The sequence below is a fragment of the Ambystoma mexicanum genome, chromosome 8 (genome assembly GCF_040938575.1).
Source record: "Ambystoma mexicanum isolate Mex_15411 chromosome 8, UKY_AmexF1_1, whole genome shotgun sequence".
Lineage (NCBI taxonomy): Eukaryota > Metazoa > Chordata > Amphibia > Caudata > Ambystomatidae > Ambystoma > Ambystoma mexicanum.
The window spans coordinates 839,033,859-839,055,544 of NC_090929.1; the positions used below are offsets into that span (position 1 = coordinate 839,033,859).

Consider the following 21,686-nt stretch of genomic DNA (forward strand, 5'->3'; position numbering starts at 1 on the left):
CTTGTACCCCAAAAACGACCTAACCATGCACCCTATTCTAGGCCTGCAAACAAATTTATAAAACCTTGTTTCGTATGGTAACGCTACAGTAAGTGATCCCACTGTTGAAACCGGGAGACCACATGGCAACACTGGACAGGAAGGATGCGTACTTTCAGATTTCAATGTTGCCAGTGCACAGGAAACATCTAAGGTTCATGTTGGAGGACAGACGCTACCAATTCAAAGGGTTCCCCTTCAGTATTGCCTCGGCACCAAGGGTGTTTACAAAGGTCCCGGCAGCACACCTACACGGACTATCCGTCCCGGTTTACCACTACCTCAACAACTGGCTCGTAACGGGGGACTCTAAGACACATGCTTTTTGAACACCCAGAAGACGTAAACCTGGCAGTCTGGGAGTCTCAACGAGGTCCAGTCTAGTCCCCAGTCAAACAATTTCTGGGGGCCCTAATTTGGACGAAGGACGGCCTCATCTTCCCCTCCAATGAGAGGGTTCAGAAACCTGCTTTTTCAGATCCTCTGTGGCCAGGCGAGAGGTGATGGTATGAAAGGCCATGCGATTGCTAGGTATGATGGCGTCCTGCATATACTTGGTTCCCCACGCGTGCCTGCGTCCCATGCAAAAGTGGCTCAACAGCCAGCAGTGTCAGGCCAGTGGACAATGGGAAGATCTGGTAGTTGTCTCGCCAGCCCTCGTCTCTCTGCAGTGGTGGTCAAGGGAAAACCTCTTGAGGGGTAGGGGCAGAGTCCTTCACCACCCCTGCAGTGGAAGCCACTCACAACAGATATATAGCTCATGGATGGGGGCCCTCACCTGCTGCAGCAGGCGGTGCATGGAATGGTCCCCACAAGTAGCATCAAACTATATAAACCTGTTAGAGCTATTGGCAGTATTCAAAGCCCTGAAGGCCTTTAAGAAACAGCTAAAGGGGAAAACAGTTCTGATACTGACACAGCACCACAGCCATGTACTACCAAAAGAAAAACAGGGGGCACACACTCCAGGGCTATCCAAGCTGTCTCAGAACATTTGGATGTGGTCTCAAACACAAGATGTTCCTGCTGTCCCAATACGTCCCAGGAGAACTCCGTCTTCTAGCGGACGTGCTTGGCAGAGATTTCCCACTGCCTTTTGAGTACGAATGGCGTATGCATGAAGACCTCATCTCTAACGTCTTCCCAGAATGGGGCTTCCAGAGATCGACTTGTTCACAACTCCGGAAAACGCCCAATGCCAAGACTACTACTCCAGATACCCCAGAACTGCTCAAAGGGGAACACTCTGGATAACGATCAGGGAAATTCGTCTACGCTTCCCTCTCCCACCCCTCCCCGACTCCTCTGCTCAACAAGATTGTGCACAAGATGCACCTGGAACCAGTTACCATGATACTGGTGGGCCCGCCAGCCCTGGTTCTCCCATCTGATGGAAATGTCCCTCTCCCCTACTGTGAAACTACCCTGTCTGTACAACGTCTCAGGATGGAGGGGAGACACTACATCCATGCCTGCAAACTTTGAACTTGGCGGCCTGGCTCCTGAGGCCATAGTTTGTACACCTTCAGCTCCCTAAAATGCTTCAGCTCCCTCAGATGCATGGACATACTCTGGGAAGCCAGAAAACCTAATGCTCGTTATTGCTACTCCAGCAAGTGGAAGCGCTTTGTCATCTAATGCAATAAGTACGTCAGTCCCCTTGACTGCTTGTGTTGTATCTGACCCACTTGTTAGACTTGGGTCTGGTTTTTAATTCACTAAAGGTACACTTGGCTGTTCTCTCAGCCTACACCACATCGCAACAGAAGATGCCATGAATTCACTAAAGGTACACTTGGCTGTTTTCTCAGCCTACACCACATCGCAACAGAAGGTGCCATGGTGGAAAATACCTTATTAATTAAAGCCTTTATGGAAAGGGTTAAAAGAATTCATCCCCCCACTTCTAACCAAACTTCCGGATGGGATCTGAATGTGGTTGTAACCAGACTCCTGGGGTCTCCTTTTGAACCAATGCATAAAGCAAGCCTAAAAGATCTTGCTTAGAAGTGATGGACACTAGGAAGGCCGTCTTCTATCAGAGTTGGCGAACTACAGGCCCTTTCAGTCCTTGGCCCTTTTGTTAGTCCAGAGTGGTTCTGCGCACTCATCCCCGATTTGCACCAATTCCGCGTGAATCAATCTATCGAACTACGGAAGTTCTTCCAGAATCCAACTAGCATGGCCGAGAGAAGCCTACACACACTAGATGTGCGCAGGTCAGTCATGCTTTACATGGAAAGGACGAAACCACTGAGGAAAACTAACCAGTTTTTCCTTTCAGTGGCAGCTGGCAGAGAAGGGGATCTTGTCTAAGTCAGCTATCTCAAGGTGGATAGTCAAATGCATCACACTGTTACTCTTGCTAAGAGAACTGCCCTTCGAGCCTAGAGCACACTACTCTGGGCACTGGAGCTTCCATAGCATTCATTGCAAATGTTCCCCTTGAATCCATTTGCAAGGCGGCAACCTGGAGTTCTGTGCACACCTTTACCAAACATTATTGCCTAGACACTCATTCTAGATCTGATTCTCGGGTGGGGACAAGCAGTATAAAGACATCTTTTCACTACTGTTCCCTCTCACATCCCACCTCCAACACCGGGTACTGCTTGCTAGTCTATGCACAGCATATGATTCTAAGCCGATTAACAAGTATCAGAAGACCTGCATTACTCCCCATAATAGCATTTCTGATTGTATCTGCTTAGATTCACATGCGCCCACCCTACCTCCCTGCTCTGGGTAGAAGGAACATAGACTTCTTACTACTTTCTTTCTATGTACTCGCTCACAATATCCTTGGGCTCCATCGTTGCAGAGAAAATACAATCTGCGGGACCTCGGCACGTGAGGGTTTTTGGGTACACTAAACGTCGTGATGGGGATAGTGTTACAGACAAGCCTATGCCAACGTCCCCTTTCGCTCCCCGAAAGACGAGATGCAATACTCTCCGCTTACCACTGGATGTTGGACTATATGCACAGCATGTGAATCTAAGCAGATACAGGTGAGTAATGCATGTCATCCTGTGTCTAGAAACTCATATCAGTCAAATGCTAGCCTTTTCTATAGAAATGGCTGGTGGCAGTGGTTTTACAACAAACTACCATGATTTTTTCCCGACCGCAAACCATGGTGGCTAAAAATCACAGTAGCCATGTTTTTCAAGATGTTTTTCGAAAGGTCCTAGTGTTTCTCTGCGTGCCAAACTAAGTTTGGTCCCTTTTTGTTTCTATGCTTTTGGCGGGCTCCAGGACTGAAGACCGCCTCTGGCGCCTGAGTGTCTGGGTTGGGGAGGAAGTGTTTGAGGTGCCCAAACTCCCTGTGCTTTGTCTCCTAGGAGACCCACATGCACTCTGGTGTGATTGGCTGGCTGACTTTCCGGCAAGGACAGCCACCCTGCTGCGTGAGTGGCAGCCAAGCTGGAATGAAAGGGCGAAAACTGATTAAAAGGAGAGTATCTTGGACTGGAAAGCAGTCGACCAATGGAATGAAAGGACCGAAGAGCTGGAAGAGGATGGCTGCTGCAACTCCTGGACGGTTTGTTTTCCCAGTAAAGCCCTGCGCACGTCCGAATTGCCAAGTTCATCTTGACAGAATCCCCTTCAAGGACGACTTCTTCCTGGTGGGACCAATCAACTTGTAAGCCACCTTGATACTATTCTCAGAGCTGGTTAGGATTAACCAGGGGAAGGACACCAGCTTGTGTGCTTGACAGCTACTCAAACCAATATTCCATTTTGCCAGCTTGTTTGACCCATTCAGTGCTGGAGTCCCCTGATGTCCTCTTGTCCCCACGACTGAGGCTCACGAACAGCCGAGATCTGCCGGAACTGCCAGGAACCAACGTCTTCAGCTGCTACTTTGCTTCATATTGAGGTACTGCGCCAACTCAATTGAGAGAACCTGTGATTGAAGGCCTAATCGGCGTGACCCAACATTCTTTTTCATACAAACTACATCTGAGAACGTAATCAAAGACTTTACAGTTTATTACGAGAACTGCTCTTTCCTATCCAAGACACTAACCGATGACTTTGGCCTAGGCCTATTGAACTGAATAGTCCTTGTGAACTGAACGATTTGCACTGCCTAAAAGTAGTTGGATCTATAAACTTTTTACTCCCATTCAAAGTAACAAATGCCATTTTGCTCCTAATTTACTCAGACCTATTGGTTTGGTATTGACGTAAATTGCCTCCTAGTGAATTTGTCATTTAGAAAACATGTTTTACCAAGAAACCTTGAGTGTAAGTGTGTACTTGAACCTCTGTGTAACATCCTTTTACTGATCACATTCCCACTTGAGATGAGCCTGGCTGATTGGCTCGCTACCAAAAACTGTGGTACAAACTTGTACCAAAGGTTGGTTTTGATTACACCTGTAGTCCTAATTTTATGTGCTGGTCCCAGAGGGTACTGCATGCAATTCTGCCTAACGGACACGAATATGCAACACATATAACGGATCACAGATCACCATTGGCAACTCATTTTTAGGAACACCACCACAAGGAACTACAACACATTCAATTCTTTGGTATCGAAAAAGTGAAGCCACCAGCAGGAGGTAATTTAGAAAAAACACGAAGGAAAAAAGCCCATGGATATGCCTTAAGAACACATACCATACCGGACGAACACCGACCAAGAAATGCACCACTTTAACAACTAGTTTACCAATGAGCATTGCAGGAATTATGAATGAGCATCTTTAACAGTATATCATCTAATGTATACAATAATAGTTCAATCTATGCACCATCTAGAATTTGCATGCTCAAAGTATTTAGTGCACAAATAAGTGAAGCTGAATGATCTCCTTGACTAATTTAGTATTTGTGCTATACTATCTTGAATTTCATCAGTCAGGGAAATTATTCAGCCTCACAAGACAAATGTTTTAAATACATTTTGAAATTAATGAATACTAAAACCAGACAAAATATAACTAAATTTAAACAGAATATTGGTTTTTGAAGCTACAAATTAAGCAACCTAAATACAATATTCGCCTTCCTAAGGCAAGATGGCGTCCGCATCAAACTGGCGCATGACGTCATGTCTGTGTAAAATGGAAGCATGTCATTGCGCAGATGCACATTTTTGCGTCATTGCGCAAAATATAAAGTGTGAGCGTGTCAAAATGGATGGCAACACCACGAGGAAAGCAAACAGTGTCCTTCCATCTGAAACGGGTAAATCGTGTTTCCTTTTTACTTCAATTTAGCGCAGTACCAGAAAAACTCTTTGTGGGGAAATTACTCCCAACCGTATAGTGTTGTCTACAAGTGCAATAGAAGTAATCAAAGGAGACTAAAAGTTCAACTAAATGAACCTCTAAAACCAAACAAAAGAGCATAGATTTAATGTGAATGCACCTTGATAAAATATAAAAGACATGATAAATAACATGTTTAACATAAATGTTAAAATCCTCCTATTTGGAGGGGTAACTATTAAAACTAAAGCCATACTAAGTTGTTCCAAAACAAAAGGAATCCTAGTTAAATCTAGTTTCATTTACAGCTTTTTAAGGAGTATAAAAAAGGCCCAATTACCATATTTTTAATTTTTTTTTTCCTGCAAAACACAAAGGCTAAAAACATGTCTGGTTTGTTTCTGTAGGAAATGTGGTCATTATTGAAATGCTTTATAGCATCTGAACTGCCAAATCTAATACGGGGAAACTTGTGTTGAGGGGCTTAAACAGACTTGAAAGATGAACCCAAACCTAGAATTTGTGCATTATTGAATGACTATAATTTGATAGTCGGAGGGGTACAAACAACTCAAATGAGTTATCCAAATAAATCCTAAATGTTAGGCAAAGTTTGAATGGTGTACCCTCTGGGAACACTACAAACAATTGTGAACTACAGGTATAGGCAACCCAACCTTTGGTATAAGCTTGTACTACAATTTTGGTAGCATGTTGAGCAGCTAGGCTTATCTCGAGGGGAATGTGAGCTGTAGTGGAGTTGGAGATTCAGTTACAGGTATTTAAAAACTTAAATACATTATCAGTCCATTATAAAGCCTTCCTCAGAAGGGAACAAATCTAATAGATACATTTCAGTACTTAGTTTCTATATCGGTGAACCTTTTGGGATGGCCCAGACACAACTTACACCCACAGGTGACTTCAATAACTAGGGTGCTGGGGGCATTAATATCTTACTGGTGGCATTTGGAATACTCTTAGAAGTTGTTAGAAGGCAAAGGTTATTAGAACAAGAGACCACAAATATTCTTAAGCTGGCAAGTACTTGTGGATCCTCAGTCAAAAAATTCAATAGGCTATGCCAATGGGCAAAAGTCTTGTATAGGAAGAAGCACTTCTGGTAAGTAAATGGAAAAGTCTTTGAAAATAAGAATCAAATGTAGGGCCACAAGCTGTTAACACTTGTGAGTTGCAGACGTTACAAGCACTCTACAGTAAGAGGTAAGTGACGCTTTACCATAAAGATGAAGAAAAGATGCAACTGATGACTGCTGTTCCTATGCAGCTCTATAGGTATCGCTGTTCCTGGACATCAGTCATGGGGACTCCTGCAATGCACTGGGACTGTTGCAACTCGCAACCAGCAACTTCACTTTGAGTGGCTGTTCAGTGTTTCAGCTGCGTGCGTCTACCGCAAATGGCAACACTGTGGTTCCTCACTGTGGAGATGGGACTTTCCTTGCTTCTGGGGTCCTGCACTCTGGTGAGGGGGGCTCAGTCAGTCCTGCTTCCTGGGAGTCCAGAGGATCTTCCAAAAGCTCGGCCAGTTTAAAAGCAACACACCCATTCTGGTGTTTCTCTCCCTGGCTATACGGTTTCCAGCAGCAACTGTTTGGAAATTCAACCAGCTCTGAGATGGATTCCAGGGGGCTTACTTTGGAGTGGATTGGTCGCACCAACTCAAGAGAAGTCGTCCATGCAAGAGCTTCTGTCTATGTGAACTTGGCGATTCGGCACTGCAGCAGGGCTTCACCGGGCAAACCAACGGTCCAGGAGTTGCAGCAGCAGTAGTCCTCTTCAAGCTCTTTGGTTCCTTCGTCCAGTGGTAGACTCTGCTTCCAAGCCAAAAGACTTGCTTTTTATTAAGTTCTCTCCCACCCAGCAGGGTCAGCCGGCCAGTCATAGTGCATTTGGGTCTCCTAGGAGACTAAGCACAGGGAGTTTTGGGCACCTCCCTCACTTCAACGCTACCCCAGACACTCTTGAGCCAGAGGCAGGCTTCATTGTTCAATTCGCCTTTGGCGGGATGAAACAAAGACAAACTTGGTTTGGTGTGCAGAGCAAATCTCTAGAAGGACCTTTCCACAAAGAAATGGCAAAAAAAGACTGGGCGCCATTATGACAGATGGCTCCTATGGGTGCATTACTGTAGCTGCGAACGCAGCCTGCGGTAAAGGCACACTATGGTAGTTCAATGAAACCACTGCCACCAGCAGTTCAGTGAGGAAAAGGTAACGGTGTTACATGAGAATCTAGACAAAGGGGGGAGGGCGTGAAGGGGGTGAGGGGGAGGGTGGCGGGGGGGGCGGCGATAAGACCTAGAGTGCCTGAAACTGAGGGCATGGCTTCTGCAGCCTTTGTGTGGAGGTTGTGCTTTACCTGCAGAATGTAAAGACGTTTTTTAGGCAAAGATTGAATGCAGTACTCCTATGGGAACACTACAAACTAGAACTACAGGTATAGGCAACCCAAACTTTGGTATAAGCTTGTACCACAGTTTTGGTAGCGTGTTGAGCAGCCAGGCTTATCTCAAGTGGGGAAATGTGAGCTGTAGTAGTTACATATATTCAGTTACAGGTATTTAAATAACCTTACACAAGGTTTCTTGCATAAACAATTATTAATGTTATCTGTCAGTTATAAAGCCTTCTTTAGAAGGGAGCAATATACTAGTAACATGCAAATAAACTACAATACTGTACACTCGTTCCTGAATCAGATGACCCGTTTGGGATGGCCCACAGACACAACCTACACCCACAGGTGACTTCAATGATAAGGGTGCTGGGGACATTAATATCTTACTGTTGGCATTCAGAACACTTTAAAAGTTGGTGAAAGGCAAGGGTTATTAGAACACAAATTTACAAATATTCATAAGCAGGGCAAATATTTTCAGTTCGCACTTAGTCATTCAATTCAAATAGGCTAAGCCAATGGGCAAAAGTCTTTGTATAGGATGCAACACTTGGGTAAGTAAATGGAAAAGTCTTTGCACAAGTTCTTCGGAGCCTTTGATAAAAAGGAATCCACTGTAGGACCACAAGCTGATTAGACCTGAGTTGTCGAAGTTACGAGTACTTCTACAGTAAGAGGTAAGTTCTTCTTTACAGTGCCTTGGTAAAGAAGAAAAGATGCAGCTGATGACTTTGTTCCTGTGCAGCTCTGCAAATCTCACTGTTCCTGGGCCTCAGTCGTGGGGACAAGAGGGAGACTCCTGCACTGGGACTGTCGGAACTGGCAACCAGCAAACTTCACTTTCAGTGGCTGTTTACATTTCAGCTCCTTATGGTACAGCAAAAAGCAATAAACGCAGTTCCTGGCTGTCAAGTTGGACTGTCTTTACTTCTGGGGTCCCACACTCTGCTGAGGGGGGGCTCAGGCTTGATCCGTCCTGCTTTATGGGAGTCTGTAGGCCAGCTTAAAAGTAATGCGCACAATCTGGTTTCCCTCTCCCTGGCTATACAGTTGCTGCAGCAACTCTGAGGAAATTCAACAAGCTCCGAGATGGGTGTCGAGGTTGCTTACCAGTTGTTTGGTCCCACCAACTCAAGGGGAATGTCGTCCTTGAAGGGGCTTCTGTCGATGCGAACTTGGCAAGTAGACACTGCAGCAGGAGTTCACAGGAGTTGCAGCAAGTGTCCTCTACAAGTTCTTCGGTTCCTTCGTCGAGTGGCCGACCCTGCCTTCCAAGCCAAGAGACTCTCCTTTTCAGTTCTCTACCATCATTTCTGCCTAGCTGTCACTCACCCAGCAGGGTGACTGTCCTTGCCGGACGGTCAGCCAATCATTTGGGTCTCCTAGGAGACAAAACACCGTTTCGGGCACCTCGCTCACTACTTCCTGCCTACCCAGACACTGGCAGCAGAGGCGGGTTTCTCAAACCCCACCAAAGGCAAAATTAACAAAGACCAAACCTGGTTTGGCACGCAGAGAAACTCTCTAGAAGGACCTTCCCACACAGACCTTCTGGGAAAAAAAAGGGACGGGGCTGTATGCCATTTTGAAAAAGATGGCTTCTGTGATTACTTTACCGGAGCCGCGAACGGTCGCGGTAAATGCAAACCAAGGTAGTTCAAAACAAATCCACTGCCACCAAGTCAATTTAGGAAAGGGTAACATAAAAATGTAACATAAAAAATGTTACATGAGTATTTAGACACAGGAATACTAAGTAACCCCTCCAGCACTCCATTGTAACATGGGATGTGCTGGGTCTAGGAAGTACAATGCAAAGTCATTTCACTCTGCTGCTCCAGGAACAGTTAATCCCAGAGAAGGTATTTTAACCTTGGGAAGTCTAAGACTTCTCTGCCACTGCACTGAAGGTGCTTTGGGACACAATTGGAAAAGATGCCTATGGAGCTGGTTAGACTCAATAACCAAAAGAAACTGTGTATAAAATCACATTAAAATACATGAGTGGGGGGAAAAGGGTCTCGCTCTCTCCAGGTTAATAAAATCAAGTAGTTGCTGGGGGTCTCTAAGGTGGAGGGAATTTTCACATTTTTGAGAATTCTCCCTAACGTCCTGGCCAGAGCCTCTTTAAAAGTGCTATGGACTTGAATTTAAAAGCTTCTACCCCTCTGCATGTCATGGCTCTAAGTTCTACCATCCTTGCTTTCCTTGGCTAAAGCTGGTCTGGGTCATGCCGTGATCAAGGTGCATCTCGCTCGCCTAGCCATGTCTCACAGGCTTATCGAGGTTTCTTGAGGGACTCCTTCAGGACTTTACCACTGGTGACAGTCCCTGCCCTTGGAGCTCAATGTTGTGCTAACGGGAGCACCCTTTGAACCTATGAATGAGGCCCCACTCTTGGAAGACCACTTTCCTCGCGACTCTGGCCTCTGCCAGGCATTTAAACTACTTGGAAGTAGGAGCAAAAAGGCATAGGTTAATAAAGAATATTTGTTACTCTAGGACAATGCAAATAGTTAGTCGACCAGCCAGAGGAGTCGATTCAATGGAATGGGTTAGGCCAAAGTCAATGGGCCAAAGTCTTGTATAGGATAAAACAGTTCTGGTATTTAAACAGAAGTATTTTCCAAAGTTTTCACAAGTAGTTTGTGAAAGTCATATGGACTCCTGCACTGGAACTGGTCAAAAAGCTGGCACTCGCAAATCTTCAATTCCGGTAGCTGTAGTCAAGCACACAAACTGGTGTCCCTCTCCCTGGTTATTAGGTTTCCTGCAGGAAAATGCAACGAGCTCCGAGAATGGTATCCTGGTGGCTTAGTGTAGAGTTGATTGGTCCCACCAACTCAAAGGGAGAAGTCGTCCTTGCAGGGCTTCTGTCATGGTGGCGCTTCGGACCTGCAGCAGGGCTTCACGGGGCAAACCAATGGTCCAGGAGTTGCAGCAGCCGTCTTCAAGCTAGTCTTCGGTTCTTTCGTTCCAGTGGTCAACTCTGCCTTCCAAGCCAAGAGACTTGCCTTTTTATTCAGTTCTTTCATGCCAGCCTAGCTGCCACTCGCCCAGCAGGGTGGCTGTCCTTGCAGAGTGCATTTGGGTCTCCTAGGAGGCTAAGCACAGGGACTTTCGGGCACCTCGCTCACTTCCTGCCCACCCCAGACACTTGGGTGCCAGAGACAGTCTTCAGTCCTGAAGCCCAGCGAAGGAACAAAGGGACCAAACCTGGTTTGGCACGCAGAGACCCTCTAGAACAGTGGAATTCAAACTGTGGGGCGCGACCCCCCCCCCCCCGGGTCCGCGAATGCATCCCTGGGGGCCCTGAGAGCTCAGCATGAAATATAAAAAATATATTTTTTTTTAGATTGGAAGAAATGGGCAGGGGTGGCTCACATGGTCGGGCTGAAGTATGAAACTCTCGGGCAACAATGAAAAAGTGGCCCGCAGTTGTAAATGGTATTCATTCCTTTAGTCACAGACTGGGCCTCATTACAACTATGGAAGTACGGTAACAACGGTGGCGGTAAGCTACTGGCATAGGTTGCTACCATACCCCCATAGTAAGAGTTGTGCTCGTGGGTGCCTACAGCCCGCCAGGTCTGACCTGGTGGGCCGTGCGGCACCCGCGAGCACAGCTTGTCAGCTGCACCGTTCACTGTGCTGGTGCATCCAAGCTCCCATTCCCATTGAGTCCTATGGGGATCTACCGTACTGGCACCCGCAAAATCAGGTTTGCATGACTCGGTAATTGCCCATTGGTGGGTGCCAGACCAGGATGCAGATCCGGTGGCAGCCGTGCCGGTTTTATCAGCACCGCCACCGCCAGGGTTGTAATGAGGCCCACTGTTTCAATAGTACCCAAGGGGGTGCATTGTGTTAAAATGAAAGTAAATTGTGATATATTCAGCAACAATGGTCAAAACTACTAACTGCATAGTTAAGTAACTCATAAAACTGGTCCACATTGGCCAAAATGGTGGCCCATTTTGACTGGCCCACACTAGCATTTTACACTTTTGGTAAAGGCATTGCCCTATAGTCCAGACCGAGCCTGGCGGCTCATCCATAAAGGTCAGTGGGTGCTCACCCATTATGGAGGAGCTAAGGAGCCAGCCCAGTGAACAGTGAGCATTCCCTCAGCTGCTTTTTCCAGCTGATGGAGTGCTCCTGGGCTGGCTGAACTGTCAAAGGGGAAACCCTGTTTCCCTGAGCCATGCAAGTGCTGGGGCATTTTGCTTCGCCAGCATTGCATAGCTCATTGGAAATGCAGGCTGGGGAACTGCATGTCTATGTCCGAGGGTGGGTGGGGGAGGGGAAGCTCATGCGCCTCCTCGCATATACGCACAGAGCAGCCTGGAGCAGGGCGTTTCAGCACCCACACGCAAGCCAATGCAGAATGTACATTTATGTTCATTGTTTAAATTAAAACGGGTGTATGGTGATGGATGCTTGTGTGAATGATGGTTATTGCTGTATGAATGTGCAGCGCCTTGCATACACAATCATGTTGATTGTGTTAGGCCCAGCGGGGGACAGGGTTGGTATCAGTTTACTGGACATCTATCATAGATGTCCAGTAAAAAATGTCATGCCTCTCCCTAGGCCCCCCAGCACCAATTGCAAAATGTTTGGCTATTTACCAATTTTTTTTTTTTTTTGTTAAATGTATGCTCTACAATGCAACATTTTAACCCATTTAAAAAAAAATCACAGGGCGAACCCCCTTTTCTTTTGGTTCGGGCTCCCTCACTATGCTCGGTGGCTATGGCATTTTTGGGGAAAATAGTTATGCCCCTCCACTTAAAAAAAATCACCAGCTGCCACTGGCACTCAGATTGTGTTGGGAACAGGATGGGGGGAACCCAGGGACTATGGTGGGAGCACAATGGGCTGGAACCATGGGATAGTGGTGGGAGCAGAGTGGGGAGAGCCCAGGGTGTGTGGGGTGGGGAGGTTTATCAAGGATTGAGTGCGATCAGGGAGCCCAGCGACTGTGATGGGAGCAGGTGACGGTGTGCAATATTTACTGTCCATTTGGCATTTCTGGATGGACCTGACCTCCCCAAATTCTGCTCAGGGGGGCCCTGGCCAAATAAGTTTGAAGACCACTGCTCTAGAAGGACCTATCCAAAAAGAAATGGTAAAAAAAGACCAGGGCCTGTTTAAACAAAGGGGCTCAGATGCCATCTTAGAAAACTTGGCTCCTGTGAACCCTACAGTGTTGGTGTCCGGGGGTGGGGCGCATCATGGTAGTTGGTGGTAAAACCACTGCCACCAGCCATTTTGAGAGGAGAGGGTAGCATTTGATTGCTACATGTGTTTCTAGACATAAGGGATACTAGGCACACCCTCAGGGTGTGCTGGGTCTAGCAATTTGAAATGATTAGTAAAGTCAATTTCACCATTTCTTCTGGGAGTTTATCCCAGAGAAGGTATTTAAAACTTGGGGCAGCCTAAAAGGCTCCCCTGTGTCACTGCACTGAGGGTGCTGTGACACAAATGAAAAGATGCCTATGGAGTGGTCTAAAACCCATAACCAAAGAACATGAGAAACACAGAATACAAGAGTGGAAAGTCTTGCTCTCTCCAGGTAAAAAAAATCAAGTCTTCAAAATACAGCAAAGTTGCTGGGGTTCTCTAAGGTGAAGTTATTAGCCCATTTATGAGCATTTTTTTTAACGGTACCCCCCCTTTATGACCAAGGTACAGTTGGAATTCCACCTCAAAACCTTTGTTACTGGTCTTCACAAATCAGTCGACAGCAGAAGGGGCCTTTCATTCGCTGGACGTTGTTCGTGCCATGAAATTCTACATGGCACGAACATTTTCATATGACTTCTCAGTTGGCAAACTTTAGACCTGTAAATCAAGGAAAGGCATTGTTGAAGGCTTCCTTCTCCAGGTGGATCTCCGGCTGATAACTCATCGGCTGGCCGAGAGCCCACTCCACCAGAGCCATTGCAGGAAGAGTTTCTCTCGGGTGTGCTCCTGCTCTACTTCTGCAGGGTTGCTACATGGAGGTCTACGCACACCTTAATGAAGTTCTATTGTATAGACAGGGATTCCAGGGAGTTCATAGTTGACCAAGCGGTGCTACGCAACTGGTTTGTTTGGGGAGTGGGGGGAGGAAGAGTCTGTTCCCGGGGTGTTTATTGCTTCTGTTGAGTCTTGCCACCTCCCATGGTTGTGTATGTATTGCTGTGTAATCGTTATTCATGAGCATGTGAAACCATGTCAAACCACATGCTGGAGAAGGAACAAGTTACTTAGCTGTAACTAGTGTTATCTAGCAGGGGTATGGTATGGAGTCACATGCAGACCCTCCTGCCTTCCCCTGACCCTTCTTGCTTTATATGTCCGCTTAACTAAATCTGAAGATGGCCTCATGGGTGGAGCTTATGGAGAGGGCTGCCATTGGATGGGGGCAGTATGACTCAGGAGTTATTGGCTTAGAGGAGAAATGCAGTTTTTCATTTACTGAGGATTCCCAGCCTGACTGGGAATATTCATGAACCTGTCAATCTATGCCAGACCCATACTGGAGAAGAATAGTTACAGGTAAGTAACTTCTCCAGCATTGGATCTTTCATGGATTCACATGGCTGTGAATATTGCCTGTCGGGCTTAGAACCTGTCATTTTAACTTGGCATTTTCCTATGGAAGACTTTGACACTTCAGTGTCCTATCAATGTCCTATCAATGTCCTTTTTGGGTGCTTTAGCCACCACCAATAAGACGTAGGGTATAAATAGCCCTGCTCCTGTGGCTTCCCTTCAGATTCATCCGTCTCAAATGTTGATCACCTCGTGCTCGTTGTTTGTGCTATTGGATTTTGCAATGTCTTCAGGAATGAAGTCCCTGTGCGACTTGCGGGCTGAAGGTGTATGAGGGGGGATGGGCCTACATCACTCGGACGATTGTTGCGAGATCTGTAAAGGGTTTTCGCAGAAGGCTTTTAAGGACCGCAATCAGTGGTTGGTGTGTTGGTTGAATTAGGGTACCTACCCTACCCTGCCTCGGAGGAGGGGTCGATTTGTAGCCTGGCATCTGAAAGGCCTGTTCACGCGGCAGGTCATTGCTGGGCGGCATCAGCTGAACCTCCGGCTAAGAAGTCTCGGCCTGCCCCTGGGGGGGGAGGTCAGGAAGAGTGGTCGCTCCTCTTCGAGTAAACACTTGTCAAAGGGGGTGTTGTCGTCAAAGCATGGTCGGTCTGACCAGTCCCTAGGGTCTAGAGGTAGGCCTGAGAAGTCAACGTTGCAGGTGAAGGCCAAGAAGGACTCTACTCCTCTTCAGGGGACCATCACAGGTCGTCCTCTAGCAGGGAGTTGTCTAAACACTGGTCCAGTGGGGCCCGGCAGGATCGATCACCTGGAAAATCTGTTTCTCTTCCAGCTCTGATGCGGTTGTCGACTGTCGTCTCCGGCGACGACCGGAGATAAAGACACAATGTTCTCATCGAGGATGGATACGGACAGCTTGCTGCCGAGTGAGTGGCAGTCTTCTGCTTTCGCTTCTGCCTGACACTCTTCTACAAGAGACTGATGCTTTGTGTCATCGGAGGTGGAGGACGAACGGGAGCCGGTGTTGGGTCCGTTGGCCCTGGGCCTGCAGTTTTGGTCCATTGTTGATGGGTGTGGGGGCTGGGGCTGGTCCGTCCAGTTAACCGCTGGTGAATCCGCAGGCGATGTTGCGCCAGGTGCTGTCCATGCTGCAATCCTTGTTGGGCCAGCTGGATTCCAGGTTGCCTAGTGTTAGGGAGAATTCTCTTATGGCTAATTTCCCAAACCTAGTGAGTCCCCCAGCAGCTTTGCTGGATTTTTGGGGTTTGTTTTTTTTTCTCCTGCTAAGTTAGACTTTTACTCCCACTCTTAGGCTTGATTTATGTGCTTATGGGCGTTTCTTTTTACTCCATAAGGTATCTGTTTTTCTGTATGTGTGGTACACAGGACCCTCATTGCAGTACCACATGGGTGTCAGTGACCCCCAAACATAGACTCCATACCCTGGGACTGACTACTGTCTCCCAGGGCATGTAAAGGCACCATTGGCTTTACTAGTCAAAAATTGTGAACAGAACAAAACATATTGTGGAAGTACTGGTAAGGGGTAATTCGATTGCCCCTGGGTCTGTTTTCAAGGGGGCACTGTCCCGTTCTCCCCCCGTTCTCCCCAATCCCTTGAGTTTCTGGCTGGTGACAGTGGTTACCATGCGAAATATTCCACCAGAATATTCTCTATGGGATTTTCCCATTGATTTTAAACGCACCACTTTTTGGTGCAATGTTAAAGATACCGCAGGTTTATTTAACTCTCCGGTTGGATCTTTTTGCCAGACCTCTATTCTAAAATGGCGTTTGTGTCCGTCTCTAACTCTGACCAAGGTTGAGCCCTTTGTTCCACTTTTTGGCGTGCTCCGCCAAAGAAGCACTCCAAATGGTGCCACTCTGTCTGGGTTCCACAGGAAGGGGGAGGGGGAATTGGCACCCTGGACTGCATTGCCTTAGCAACCCAAGTCGCACTCTACTCTGATTGGCCCAGTGGTGAGCTGCCCGGCTCACCACTTAGCATGTGTGATTGACAGCTAGGCTGATGAATGGGGGTTTTTCTGCATAAAAGCAGGGCCTTTGGGACTGGAATTTCGCCACAGGACCTGAAGAATCCGAAGAGGGAAGACGCTGAGCCATCTGCAACGACGACCGCACCAGTGAAGCCCTGCTGCAGCCACCTCACCACTTTCCCGACAGATCTTCTGTTGGACGAGTCTTCTTCCCCTGAGCTGGTGGGATCAACCAGTTCGCCCTTTTCGCCTTCCAAAGACGTCTCTTGGTCGAATCTCCTGTGCCAAGCACCCCGGTGGCCGGATAGCCAAGCTCACCACTTTTGACCGCGAATAAAAGGACCGCACCATTGGGAACTCTACGGCTGGGTTCATCCCTGTGCAATGCAACGACTCCACGTTTCCTCGACGAGATCTTCAAGAGAAGGGAAGCTCCAGCGGGGGCAGTTCCTGGCAGTGGTTGAAGTGTCCTACCTGGCCTCCCTTTCTACAGATTGCTAAAGGTGACCCTTAAATCTTTGCCTTCTAAACTGGGTTGGCTCCAGGCCGTCTATCTTTTGAATCGCCCCAACCTCTTTTGAACACTCTGCAAAGACTTTCAGTGCACTTTAAACCATGTGATCCTGGGCATATTTCACTTTGCTCCATTTAAAGTGGGCCTGACCTATGAACTTTGGCTCTACAGTATAACCTGTCTTTCTCCCCCTTGCTCTGAACTCTTAATAGTTGGGAACTGTTTTATTTCTATGCTGTCTTTTTCTCTCCCTTTAACTGAATTATTGGAGTGCCATCTGTTTTTACAAATAGTGGTGTTTTGACCTAGACTTGTTAATCCTTAAGGGAGGTGTGTATACGTTGCCTGACTGTGTTTTAACTTGCTTTTGATTGAGAGTGCTAGTATATGCCATAAAGTCTTTTATAATTTTATACTTTTTATACAAAGCTCTGGTCAGTGTTTGTTTGCTGTACTGTGCTTTTGCCCCTATTGTGTATACTCTACATACTGCCCTACTCTTCTTGAGAGGTCTGACTGCTCAGCCACAGCTACCGGTTAAATCTGGGTGGTGCAGACTGCTACCAATTGAGTTTACTGCTTACTCCTGTAGTCTTAATCTATTTGCAGTGTTCCCCAACGGAACTGCACAGGATTCTGCCTAACAACTCCTGAATGTGTCTCCGGTGGGGCCTATTGTCGATGCTGCAAGTGTTGGCGCCTCTGCCAGTGAGTGAAGATCGTCCACACTACCATCCTGAAGAGGTGAGCTGCTGGACTCATGAGGCCGACAGTGTGCCTAGGGAGACCGTGTCTACTGGCTCTTCAGCACCGTCAAGGGATCCGGCATGGGATTTAGATGTTGAGGTGGATATGCCTCGTAGTCTGGCACGTCTCCTCCCAATGATGTTTGGGTGTTCCACGCCATGATGGTGAAGGCATGTGTGGAAATTGGGTTGTCTCCTGAGGAGCGGAAGGAGTGCTTCCTGTTTGACCACATGGGCAAGAGACCGCTGTGTTCGCAGTGCCTATCCTGGACCACATGTGGCAGGAGGGCCTGCGCATGATGCGACGCCCCTTCTCGGACCGGCTGTCAAAGGGAGGCTGGAAAAGAAGTTTAAGGCCCCGACTCGTGCTTAGTTTCACAGCCCACACCTGAGTTGGTGGCGGCAGCTAGCCATAAGGCCGGGAGTCAGCACAAATGTGTTACCCCCTCCCAACAATGACGCCAGTAGACAGGATGCTTTCGGGGGAAAAGGTTTTGACTGTTGGGGCGACGACGGTGAAAGCAGCCAATTTGTTGATCATGGCTTGCTATGATCGTGAGATGTGGCATCAGCTAGCGCCTCTTTTGGAACATTTGCCTGAGGAACACCATAAAGCTGCCATGCAGATGGTACGCGAAGGGGGGGAGGCATCATTCATCTTATTAAAATTGCTGTAGACTTGGCAGTCTCTGGTTTTAAACAGATTAACAGCAGTGTTTTGCTGCGTCAACCAGCCTAGCTTAAGTGCGCAGACTTTCACCCGGAGGTGCATTGTAAGGTTCTGGACATGTTTGAGAAAATTGAGGGCCTCCAGGGTTTGAAGGAGGACTCGGACTGCTATATCGTTGGGAGCTTTGCAGATTAGGTGCTCCTTTTGCCCCTTTCATCCCTTTCGTGGGGTGTCAGGAAATGCCTGGTTTATTTCCTCCAGAGACCAGGTCTTCGGTCGGTTACTCCTTCCAGGGGTATAGAGGTCGACGCAGAAGAGTCAGACTTTCAGGCGTCCAGGAAAAGGTGGGCAGGCATCTTCCTCCAAGGGGAGACGAGCTAAACCACAGCAATGACTGTCATCCGGGAACTCTGCTGGGGGGGCAGGGTAGCACTGCAAGTGGTACAAGATTACATCAGACCGTTGGGTGTTGGACACGGTGCGTCTGGGCCATTCACTGGAGTTCAAGTGTCCCAGTTCCCATTCCTCCAGTGTATACCATGCAACCTCACCTTCAAATCCTACGGCCGGAGGTTGTACTGATGCTACAGAAAGGGGCTATAGAATTTGTTCCGGTGGCCAAGAAAGGCCAAAGGGTTTATTCCCATTACTTTGTGGTGAAGAAACCCAACGGCAAGTGGCGACCCATTCTGGATCTTCGGGCATTGAACAAGACTCTGCAATGCCTGATGCACACACTTCAGGAAGTCATTCCCATGTGTCAACTGCACCGTAAATTTCTGTAGCAGATCATTACCAGTTCCTCCCGTTCGGTTTAAAGTGGTCTCATAGGACGTTTACAAAATGTTTGGCAGCGTGGCTCAGACGGGAAGGTCATCGCGTCTACCCATACCTGGGCGACTGGCTGGTATGCAGTTCATCGCCGGCAGAGGCACAGGAAAGTCTCGGTGTTACCATGCAGCTGTTGCAATGACTCTGCTTTGCCGTCAACTTCGAGAAGTCCTTTCTATCGCTTTCCAAGCACTTGGTTTTTCTTGGGGCAGAGTTTCAGACTCGGCTAGGTCTTGAGGCCCTCAGGTGAGAGGGTCCTGAAGCTCTGGCAAAGAGCAGCAGAGTGGAAGATTGTTACAAGGATGTCTGTCCGGACCTACAAGTCACTGCTGGGGGCCATGGTGTCCTGCATTCTGCTGGTGAAACTGTTCTCTTCATGAGGTCTGTGCAGGAGTTCCTCGCCGACTGGTGGGCTGTGTCGTGGATCGTGGTCCGATAAGGTGATTGGCGGTCTGGTGGAAGCTCATCGATGGTGGCCGTAAACAGACCATCTGGTTCGGGGCATGCCGTTGCTGGACCCGGAGTTCCACTTTACAATTGTAACAGATGCCTCTCCAGACAGGATGGGGAGGGCTCGCAGGTCCATGGCCTGTGGTCTCTGGTGTTGCGGTTCCACATCAATGCGCTCTGAGAGCGGTACATTGGGCCCTGAAATCGTTTGTACCGTGCATACGCAGTATGGTGGTGTGGGTGTTGAAGGACCATACCACCACAATGTTTTATCTCAGGAAACGGGGGGGGGGGGGGTTCAGAGGGCATCGGGGTGCTGTAGAAAGCACAAGAACGGCATTGGGCTCTGTTGCATGACATTGGCATTGTGGTGTTTCATCTGCCGGGAGTGTTGAATGTGCAGGCAGATGTGCTCAGCAGGGAGGTAGGCCAGCTCCACAAATGGCAGCTGAAGCAGCAACAGGTGTCCATGATCTTCCAGAAATGGGGCCATCCTCCGTTGGATCTCTTCACGAGGGAGGACAAGCAGTGCAAGGAGTTTGCCAGCAGGTGGGCTCACCCCGAGTCTCTGGGGATGCGTTCCCGTGGACAGACCGGTTCGCTTATGCATTTCCTGTTTCTGGTCATTCGACGGACCCTCTAGTGGATTCGGAGATGCCCATGCCGTGTGATTCTGGTGGCTCCATTCTGGGCCAAGCAGGCGTGGTTCTCGGATCTCCTTCGTCTGTTGCGGAGCCAATTCGGTTGGAATTGACGCTGGACCTTCTGTCTTCAGGACACTTGCGCTTTCTGGCACCACGATCGGGATCGCTCAGCCTGACTGCTTGGCGCCTGACTTCTCTGAGTTTGGCCTGCTAAAGTTTTCTTTTGACTGTTGCCACATTTTGGAGGCGGCAAGAGCTCCGTCCTGTCCACAAATGTCTCCTATGCATGTAAATGGGAAAGGTTTTGTGTGGTGTAAGGGCCAGTTTGGCGTGGACCCTTTGTGAACAAGTAGTGCAGAAATTGCTCCAGTGAAATGTTCAGTCTTCTCCTCCATAAAGGTACACTTGGCAGCAATTTCTAGATTTACTTGGTTTCGGCATGCGGCGCCTCTGTTTAGTGATGGTCTCATCAAGCATTTCTTGAAGGGGTTGTTTTGGATTTTTCCTCCAAAGTTTCCGCCAGTGTGGAGCCTTAATGTGGTTCTGTCAGGTCTGATGAGACTGCAAAGGTGTTGACAGTCGTTCAAACGGCAGTTTGTCTTGTAGGGTGGCTTTTCTGGTGGCCATTACTTCGACCAGAAGGATGTCTTAGTTGCAAGCTTTGGTTGTGACCATCCATACTTGAGGTTCTTCAAGGACCAGGTGGTGTTGGCTACTAATCCGCACTTTATCCCAAAAGTGCCAACCACATTGTGTTGCCCTCGTTCTTTGCGTAAGCCTCCACGCCTGCAGAGCGGGCTTTGCATTTGCTGGATGTCAAGAGAGCGTTAATTTGAATCGTACTCAAGAGTTCAGACTTTCTAAACGGCCGTTTGTGGCTTATGGACCGTCCGTCAAGGGACTGGCAATCTCCAAGCAAGGACTTTCTTGTTGGGTGTAATCTGCTATCTCATTCTGCCACTTTAAAGCTGGGAAGCCTTTGGAGAAGAATCGAGGGCACACAACGAAGTCTACAACTTTGTCAGTGGCATTATGCTCGGTGATTCCACTGGTGGACATTTGCCAGTCAGCCTCTGGGCAGTGCCACTTACTTTACTCGACATTACTGTCTGGAGCAGCAGCATGGTGAGGATGTGCAGGTGGGACTTGCGGTCCTGCAACACCTGTTTCAATAAGGTAAGCCCCACAGCTTCGGGGTATTTGAACTTAATCACTGGATGGGTTTCTTTGTCTCATGTATGTGATTCTGTTCCTATATTGGTTTGCATTTACACTCCACCATGCATGATGGGTACTGCTATGTAATCGATTCACAGCATGTGAATCCATCAAAGATACCACGCTGGAGAAATGGAGTTACAGGTAAACTACTCCCTTCAACCTTGTGACCAGTTACTCCTATGACATTTCAGCTCCCTGCTTTCAACTGGTCCTGAGCAAGGAGGCTTTCTTCAACTGACAATTGTGATGCCTGGTGGCCGTCCATATAACCTCCTTTCCTGCACCTGGTTGAGTGCCCTGAATGTTGTAGCGGTAGTTCTCATTGTTGGTTGGATGTTTCAGCCACAACAAACTCTTCTTGCACCCTCTGCTCCTG

The 21,686-nt window shown here is 47.9% G+C and overlaps 1 protein-coding gene across 2 annotated transcripts in view; it reads left to right on the forward strand.

Moving 5' to 3' along the window:
• PSAP (prosaposin) overlaps positions 1–21,686 on the forward strand; it is a 314,987-nt gene that overhangs the window by 125,730 nt on the left and 167,571 nt on the right. The gene's annotated exons all lie outside the window — the stretch shown is intronic.